We start from the raw sequence: 9,997 nt of genomic DNA, 5'->3' as shown, positions 1-9,997 counted from the left end.
GCTAATATGTCTGCATTTTATAAGCAAGAAATATTGGGTTTTCCAAAGTAATCATTTGCACTGAATTTGAATTACAGCTGAGACCCAGCTACAGCAGAGAAGCCGGATGTGTTGTATCTTGGTTGCTGGACATCAAAGGTTGTTTGTTTTAATGGAAATAACACTAGAACTGGCTCCTTTGTTATGCCTAGAAATTTATATTTTGCCAAAAAGTAAACCAAAATGTCTAGCTGAGAAAACATGATTGCTTTTTGTACGCAATTCATGTAGACCACAAAGAACTTAATTAGACCTAACTTGTGATAATTGGGTTTACTTTTCGCTACAAAACAGTCCCTTGTGCACTGCATTAGAGCTGCTTCATAGGAGGTGGAACAATGAACCAAACAGCCATAGCATGAGTTGGGCAATGTATACCTACTCTTATTTCCTACCTAATGTGAGTTCAATTACTGAGCCATTTGGACTGACAGAAGTTTCTATTGTTTGGGATTTATTGCAAGCTGAAACACAAACAACTATAGCCAGCCTGGAAGGAAGTGCTCTAGGTAGATTTAAAAATTGAGCTTTTGTTAAAGGATGTGGGTTGTTAGCCTTGAACAGCAAGAACACCTGTAGGCTTCCCCTGAAAGTGAAGCATCTAGCAACCATCATGGAGCTTAGAGGATAGAAGAGAAGTATGAAGATTTGGAGCTGCATTTCGGATCCTATATCTTCCTCATTGCTAGGTGCCCTGCTCCAAGCTTTGTCATTGATGTAGTCTAATTAGGAGAGCCCCAGTCTCATGGGGATTGACACTTTTTGATGGAATTTTAAATAATATGATATTTAAGGTAGGCATCTCATCCTTTAAATTGATCCCTTTGTAGCCTAGTTGAATTGAGGTGCCATAATGATTTTTATATATAATATCACAGTGTTTGGTTAGGAGGTCGCTCATTTGACCATGTCGTGGATGGGGCTGTTTGCTCGGGGGCCCGGAAGGTGTTTATTTACCACCAGCTGATAGTTCAGTTTTTGATGTTTTGTTTTGAAGTAATTTCTTCGAATCCACTGTTCTTTGGCTGCAAGGCATTGGCATGTGGCACATGACTATAATTACAATGGGCTTTCAAATATTAGTGCAATTTCTGTGTGAAAGTCTTGCGGAGGGTGTTGAAGCAAGAGGATGATATGGCGTTGACTTGCTAGGTCATGGAGATAGAAGAGTCTAGTATGAAGCCGAGATTGCATGCGTGGTTGGTGGGTTTAGGGAGCGGCCCCAGGGTGGCTGGCCACCAGGAATCGTCCCATGCTGATTTGTTGGGTCCGAAGATGATGATTTTGGGGTTTTTTCTGAGTTCAGCTTGAGGTGGCTTGCTGTCATCCAGTTAGGATGTTTTGTCACTCCTGTGTTACCTGGCAAGCCAGTGGCAAGACTGGTGGCACCACAAAGGCCTCCTTAATTCCACTGCCAGTGGTTGGGGTGTCCCTTGAAAGGGTAGGGGTTGATATTGTTGGCACCGTTGACCCTCCAACAGCTTCTGGCAATAGATTTATCCTTGTGGTGGTGGACAATGCACAAGGTATCCAGAAGCTATCCCTTTAAGGACCACTACAGCTCCTGCAGTGGCAAAGGCCCTCCTGGGAATCTTTTCCAGGGTGGGTTTCCGTAAGGAAGTGGTGTCAGACGGAGGTAGTAACTTCATGTCTGCATACCTAAAAGCTATGAGGAAGGAGTGTGGTGTAGGGGGCTGGCCTGGTTTGTAGTGTGTACCTTGGGTACTTACACCTTATACCAGGTCCAGTTATCCCTTATTAGTGAAGTAGCAGTGTTCTATCAGCTTAGGCTGATAGAGGTAGCTGTAGCGGAGCAGCTTAGGCTGAACAAGGAGACATGCAATGTTCATGCAATACCACTTATAGTTACACAGTACTTATACACAAGTAAAGACAATACTGAGTGTTACCAAAAATAAAGGTATTTATTTGGGTGACACAGTACCAAAAATATCTTCGAGACAATACTCCTTCTGGAGGTAAGTATTATACTCAGTATGTACACTAGACACCAAAATTAGACAATTAATTAGTCATAGAATAGTGCAAACAAAATGAAATGCTATAGAATGCAATGAGAGAAAATAGGTCTAGGGGCAACACAAACCATATACTAAGAAAGTGGAATGCGAATCACAAATTCCCCTCTCAAAGTGTAGTGTGTGCAGAGTCGCTGGGAGAGGAAGAATACAGTAAAGGTAAGTAAATTGCCACACCCCAGAGCCCAGAAAAGCAGGAGTAAAGTACTGCAAGTTTTCCTTAGGACACACTACACCTTGTGATATGGATTATTGCAGTAACCAACCAAGTCTGCAAACAACAACTGCTGGATTCCTGGACCTAAAGACCTGCAAAAGAAGGGGACCAAGTCCAGAAGTCGAAATAAGTTCCAGGAAGGACAGGAGCCCCTGCCAACTCAGAAGAGGGTGCAAAAGAAGAGTCCCTGGTTGGACGTCAGCTGGTTCCTGCATGAGGCAAAAGATGTCCCACAACGCGAAGCTGGATACAGACGTGATTTCTTTTGCCCATAGGGAGCTCAGACAAACCCTTGCACAGGCCTGCCATTGAGCCTGTGTGAAATAGCGCACACATTATTTCACAGCCATTTTACACTGCACTTGAGTAACTTATAAGTCACCTATATGTCTAACCCTCACTTGGAGAAGGTTAGGTGCAAAGTTACTAAGTGGGAGGGCACCCTGGCACTAGCCAAGGTACCCTCACATAGTTCAGGGCAATTTCCCCTGGACTTAGTGAGTGCGGGGACACCATTACACGCGTGCACTACATATAGGTCAATACCTATATTTAGCTTCACAATGGTAACTCCGAATATGGCCATGTAACATGTGTAAGATCATGGAATTGTCCTCCCATGCCAAAGCTGGTATTGGGGTGCCAATCCCATGCATCCCCGGGGCTCCATAATGGACCCCGGGTACTGACAAATCAGCTATCTGGGGTTTCCTCTGTAACTGCCGCTGCTGCCAACCCACAGACAGGCTTCTGCCCTCCTAGGGTCTGAGCAACCCAGTCCCAGGAAGGCAGGACAAAGAATTTCCTGTGAGAGAGGGTGTTACACCCTCTCCCTTTGGAAATATGTGTTAAGGGCTGGGGAGGAGTAGCCTCTCCCAGCCTCTGGAAATGCTTTGAAGGGCACTGATGGTGCCCTCCTTGCATAAGCCAGTCTACACAGGTTATGGGAACCCCCATACCCTGCTCTAGTGCAAAACCGGACAAAGGAAAGGGGAGTGACCACGCCAGGGGTGGTGCCCAGAGCTCCTCCAGTGTGTCCCAGATCTCTGCCATCTTGAATCCAGAGGTGTGCTGGCACAATGGAGACCTCTGAGTGGCCAGTGCCAGCAGGTGATGTCAGATACCCCTCCTGATAGGTGCTTACCTCACTAGGTGGCCAATCCTCCTCTGAGGGCTATTTAGGGTCTCCTGTGGGCTTTTCCTCAGATAACAGCCTGCAAGAATTCACCAGAGTTCCTCTGCATCTCCTTCGACTTTTGCCAAGGATCGACTGCTGACTGTTCCAGGTCGCCTGCAAAACTGCAACAAAGTAGCAAGAAGACTTCCAGCGACATTGTAGCGCCTAATCCTGCTGGCTTTCTCGACTGTTTCCTGGTGGTGCATCCTCTGGGGGCTGTCTGCCTTCACCCTGCACTTGAAGCCAAGAAGAAATCTCCTGTGGGTCAACGGAATCTTCCCCCTGCTCCAGCAGGCACCAAACTTCAGCAACACTGGTACTCTGGGACCCCTCTCATCCTGACGAGCATGGCCCCTGGAACACAGGTGGTGGACCCAAGTGACCCAGACTGTCCAGTGGTCCAACTGTCCAAATTTGGAGGAGGTAAGTCCTTGTCTTCCCTCTCCAGACAGTAATGCTGTGTACTGCGTGAACTGCAGCTGCTAGGGCTTCTGTGCACTTTTGCAAGGCATCCTTCGTGCACAGTCTAGCCCAGGTCCCCAGCACTCCGTCCTGCATTGCTCAACTCGCTGAGTTGACCACCAGCTTTGTAGGACCCTCTTTTCTAGTGTTTTCTTGAACCCGTGTTCAAGTACTTCTGCGGGTGCTGCCTTCTTGTGCGTGGGCTCTCTGTGTTGCTGAGGGCCCCCTCTGTCTCCTCTTCCAAGTGGCGACCTCCTGGTCCTTCCTAGGCCAGGGCAGCACCCTTTTCCTTCAACTGTGACCTTTGCCATCTAGCAAGGCTTGTTTGCGGTCTTTCTACAAAGAAACAACTCTGCATCCTCCAGGACTTTGTGGGACGACATCTGCGCAAAGGAGAAGTTCCTGGCACCTTCCGTTGTTGCAGAATCTTCAGCTTCTTCCACCTGAGGCAGCCATTTTGCACCTTCATCCGGGCTTTAGTGGGCTCCTGCCACCGACACTTTCATGACTCTTGGACTTGGTACCCTTCCTTTACAGGTCCTCAGGTCCAGGAATCCGTCTTCAGTGCTTTGCAGTCTGTTGTGATCTTTGCAGAATCTCCTTTCACAACTTTAGTGTGTTTCTGGGGAAGTAGTATCACTTTACTCCTACTTTTCAGGGTCTTGGGGTGGGATGTCTTGGACACCCTTAGTGTTTCCTTAGACTCACAGCTTCCCTGTAGACACTACACTAGGCCAGGTGTCCCTAAGTGGTTCGCATTCTACTTTCTTAGTATATGGTTTGTGTTGCCCCTAGGCCTATTGTATTCTACAGTGTTTGCACTACTTTTCTAACTGTTTACTTACCTGGTTTTGGTTTGTGTGTATATTTTGTGTATTTTACTTACCTCCTAAGGGAGTATGTCCTCTGAGATACTTTTGGCACATTGTCACTAAAATAAAGTACCTTTATTTTTGGTAACTCTGAGAATTGAGATATAATGCTATATGATATAAGTGGTATAGTAGGAGCTTTGCATGTCTCCTAGTTCAGCTTAAGCTGCTCTTCTATAGCTACCTCTGTCAGCCTAAGCTGCTAGAACACCTCTATTCTACTAATAAGGGATAACTGGACTTGGCACAGGGTGTAAGTACCAAAAGGTACCCACTATAAGCCAGGCCAGCCTCCTACATTGGTGGTGCAGCGGTGGGATAAGTACTTGTAACTGCTTTACCACTTTGTCATTGGTGCTTTTCATAAGAAAAACATATTCCAAATACTTACAAATATACACAGTTAACCTAAACAGTTTAACTCTCTTTCTAAAAACTTTCTAAAACGTTTTCAAAAGTTTGGAAAAAGTTTTTCTCTTTTCTTTAAAAGTTTCTAAAATGTTTTTCTCTCTATCTTAAACTCTTTTCTTACAACTATGTCTGCAGTAGAGCTCACTCCCATAGTTGTTCAGGCAACCTATGGTAGTTTAAACTTTAAATGTTTAAGGGGTCTCTGCACAGAAAGAGGTTTAAGCATTGGCAAGAACCCTACCAAAGATCTTCTCCTTAGCCTTCTCCCAGAAAGTGACCAGAACCAGTCTGGCCCATCCCAGGATCAGGAGGTAGAGGAGGAGGGTACCCAGCAGGATTCAGGGGAGGGCACTAAGGACTCTGGGGAGGGTTCCTCCAAAGACCTTCCAGCTGACAGGCCAGCTAGTGAAACTGGTAGTGGGGGGGTCACACACTAGTAGGGCGCCCTTCACTCCAAAAGTCCAGGTAACTAGAGTCCAGACAGTTAGAGACAGGTCCACTTCTGCCAATTCTCACATTTCCTTTGTGTCTCAGAATTCCCAAGCCTCCCACCCTGAGGATAACACCCTAGAAAGGGAACTCAGAAAGCTGAGGTTAGAAGAGGCCAGAGTGAAGTTGAGATAGCAGCAGTTGGCCTTAGGGAATCTCTAGAGGTAGAGAGGGAGAGACAGAAGTTTGGGTTAGTTCCCCATGGTGGCAGCAGCAATATTCTTAATAGTAATCCTGTAAGAGAACAAGATTCAGGAAATCTGCACAAAATTGTCCCCCCTTACAAGGAGGTGGATGACATCAACAAGTGGTTTGCTGCACTTGAGAGGGCCTGTATGGTACAGTTGGTCCCTCAAAGGCAGTGGGCTGCTATCTTGTGGTTATCATTTACTGGTAAGGGTAGGGATCGGCTCCTTACTGTCAGAGAAAGTGATGCCAAAAACTACAAAATCTTGAAAGATGCACTCTTAGATCGATTTGGCTTAACCACTGAACAATACAGGATAAAGTTCAGAGATACCAGAAAAGAGTCCTCTGAAGCCTGGACAGACTGTTCAGTGAAGGCCATGGAGGGATGGTTACATGGCAGTAAGGTGACTGACTATGAAAGCCTATATAATCTTATCCTGAGAGAACATATTTTGAATAATTGTGTGTTTGACTTCTTTCATCAGTACTTGGTAGACTCAGATCTGTCCTCTCCCCAAGAATTGGGAAAGAAGGCAGACAAATGGGTCAGAACAAGAGTGAACAGAAAAGTTCATACAGGCGGTAACAAGGATGGCAAGAAGAAGGATAGTAAGTCTTCTGACAAGTGTGGGGACAAAGATAAAAAACATTCAGAGTTTTCATCAGGCCCACAAAAATCCTCTGGTGGAGGTGGGTCCAAATCCTCTTCAAACAATCAAAAGAAGCCATGTTGTTATTTATGTAAAAGTAAAGGCCATTGGGCAAGTGACTCCATTTGTCCAAAGAAAAACACCAAGGCTCCCACTACTTCAACCCCAACTGCAACCTCTAGTGCCCCTAGTAATAGTGGTGGTGGGAAGTCTACTACAAGTAGCCAATCAAAGGTTGTAGCTGGGCTCACCATTGGTAATGTAGTTGGGGTTGGTCTTGTTAGGGAGACCACAGAGGCTACTTTAGTCTCTGATGGTGGTATTGACTTTGCCACTTTGGTTGCTTGTCCCCTTAATATGGGTAAGTACAAGCAACTTCCCCTAATAAATTGTGTTGAGGTTGAGGCCTACAGGGATACAGGAGCCAGTGTCTTTATGGTGATTGAGAAACTGGTTCACCCTGATCAACACCTACTTGGTCAGCAGTACCAAGTGACTGATGTTCATAACAACACTCTTAGCCTCCCCATGGCTGTTGTGAATCTCAACTAGGGGGGTTAGTGGTCCAAAGAAAGTTGTGGTACCCACTGATTTACCTGTAGACTGCTTACTAGGCAATGATTTGGAGACATCAGCTTGGGCTGAAGTGGAGATGGAGGCTTATGCAGCAATGCTGGGCATTCCAGGGCATATCTTTGCTCTCACAAGGGCTCAGGCCCAGAAGCAAAAAGGACAGGGAAGCTTGGATCCTGAAACAATGGACCAAGTGCTCCCAAATGCTAGGGGTAGAAAGGGTAAATCCTTGCCCACTATCCCTTCCTCTCCAGAAGATTCCCCTTTTGAGGAAGAGGAATCCTCTCCCTGTGGAGAACCTACACCAGATGAGCTGGCAGCAGACACTGCTGAGCTTTTGGATGCAGGGGGGCCTGCTAGGGAAGAGCTGAGTGTGGCACAGCAGACCTGTCCCACACTAGAGGGGTTAAGACAGCAAGCTGTCAAACAGCAGAATGGGGACATCATTGATAGCCATAAGGTCTATTGGGAAGATAACCTTCTCTACACTGAGTCAAGGGACCCTAAACCTGGAGCTGCCAGGAGATTGGTCATCTCTTTGCAGTATAGGGAGTTTCTTCTGACCTTGGCACATGATATTCCTTTGGCTGGGCATTTGGGCCAGAGTAAAACTTGGGACAGACTTGTTCCATTGTTTCACTGGCCTTGCGTCAGAGGACACTAAGGAGTTTTGCCTCTTCTGTGTGACCTGCCAATCCAGTGGCAAGACTGGTGGTACACCTAAGGCCCCCTTAATTCCACTCCCAGTGGTTGGGGTGCCCTTTGAAAGGGTAGGGGTTGACATAGTTGCCCCCCTTGACCCTCCAACAGCTTCAGGCAATAGGTTTATCCTTGTGGTAGTGGACCATGCCACTAGGTATCCTGAAGCCATACCCTTAAGGACCACTACAGTCCTGCAGAGGCAAAAGCCCTCCTGGGAATATTTTCAAGAGTGGGTTTCCCTGAGGAAGTGGTGTCAGACAGAAGTAGTAACTTCATGTCTGCATACCTCAAAGCTATGTAGAAGGAGTGTGGTGTAATTTATAAGTTCATTACTCCTTATCACCCACAGACAAACGGTCTGGTTGAGAGGTTTAATAAACCTCTCAAAGGTATGATTCTGGGACTCCATGAAAAACTCAGAAGGAGATGGGATGTCCTGTTGCCATGCCTCCTTTTTGCTTACAGGGAGGTACCCCAAAAAGGAGTGGGCTTTAGCCGCTTTGAACTCCTATTTGGGCACCCTGTGAGAGGTCCCCTTACACTTGTTAAGGAGGGTTGGGAACAACCTTTAAAAGCTCCTAAACAGGACATATTGGACTATGTACTTGGTGTAAGATCAAAGATGGCTGAGTACGTGAAAAAGGCCAGTAAAAACCTTTATGCCAGCCAGGAGCTGCAAAAGTAGTGGCATGACCAGAAGGCTGTCCTGACCCAGTATCACCCAGGACAGAAGGTGTGGGTATTGGAGCCTGTGGCCCCAAGAGCACTCCAAGACAAATGGAGTGGACCCAATCCAATTGTTGAGAAAAAGAGTGAGGTCACCTATTTGGTAGACCTGGGCACTGCCAGGAGTCCCCTTAGGGTGCTCCATATCAATTGCCTGAAACCTTATTATGACAGGGCTGACTTAACCCTGCTCATGGCAACTGATGGGGGGCAGGAGGAAGAGAGCGACCCTCTACCTGATCACTTTTCCACCACTGAAGCTGATGGCTTACTAGAGGGAGTGGTGCTTGCAGATTGCCTTACTGCTGAGCAGAAGGACAACTGTATAAATCTCCTAGGCCAATTCTCTGACCTTTTCTCATTGATCCCAGGTACCAATACCTGGTGTGATCACACAATCAACACTGGAGACAGTTTACCTGTTAAAAGTAAGATTTATAGACAGCCTGACCATATCGGAGATTGCATAAAGCAAGAGGTCCTGAAAATGCTGGACCTAGGAGTGATTGAGCCTTCTGAGAGCCCATGGGCTAGCCCAGTGGTGCTTGTCCCAAAACCTCACACTAAAGATGGTAAAAATGGAAATTAGTTTTTTTGTTGACTATAGAGGACTAAGTCAGGTAACCAAAATTGATGCTCACCCTATACCCAGGGCAGATGGGCTCATAGATACACTGGCTTCGTTAAGTATCTCCGCACTTTTGACTTAACTGCAGGGCATTGGCAGATTAAGTTGTCAGAAGATGCTAAACCTAAAACAGCATTTTCTACCATTGGAGGGCACTATCAGTTCACTGTTATGCTCTTTGGTCTGAAGAATGCACCTGCCACTTTTTTCAGAGGTTGGTGAACACAGTCCTGCAAGGGTTGGAAGCTTTTAGTGCAGCATATCTAGATGATATAGCTGTCTTTAGCTCCACCTGGGATGATCACCTGGTCCACCTATGGAAAGTTTTGGAGGCCCTGCAAAAGGCAGGCCTCACTATCAAGGCTTCAAAGTGCCAGATAGGGCAGGGGAAAGTGGTTTGTCTGGCCCACCTGTTAGGTGGGGAACAGATTGCACCACTGCAGAGGAAGATCCAGACCATTATGGAATGGGCTCCCCCTACAACTCAAACCCAGGTGAGAGCCTTCTTAGGCCTCACAGGGTACTATAGGAGGTTCATTAAGAACTATGGCTCCATTGCATATCCTCTTAATGACCTCACCAGCAAGACGATGCCTAAAAAGGTATTGTGGACAGCTAGCTGTCAAAAGGCTTTTGATGAGCTAAAACAGGCCATGTGCTTTGCACCTGTCCTAAAAAGCCCTTGTTACTCCAAGAAATTCATAGTCCAGACAGATGCTTCTGAATCAGAGGGCCAAGATCAACCTGTTGCTTTTATGAGCAGGAGGTTGACCCCTCGAGAAAAACGTTGGTCTGCCATAGAGAGGGAGGCCTTTGCTGTGGT

The sequence above is a fragment of the Pleurodeles waltl genome, chromosome 8 (assembly GCF_031143425.1).
Source record: "Pleurodeles waltl isolate 20211129_DDA chromosome 8, aPleWal1.hap1.20221129, whole genome shotgun sequence".
In the NCBI taxonomy this organism is placed as follows: domain Eukaryota; kingdom Metazoa; phylum Chordata; class Amphibia; order Caudata; family Salamandridae; genus Pleurodeles; species Pleurodeles waltl.
The sequence above is the reverse complement of the archived record's forward strand: the minus strand, read 5'-3'. Positions refer to the sequence as shown.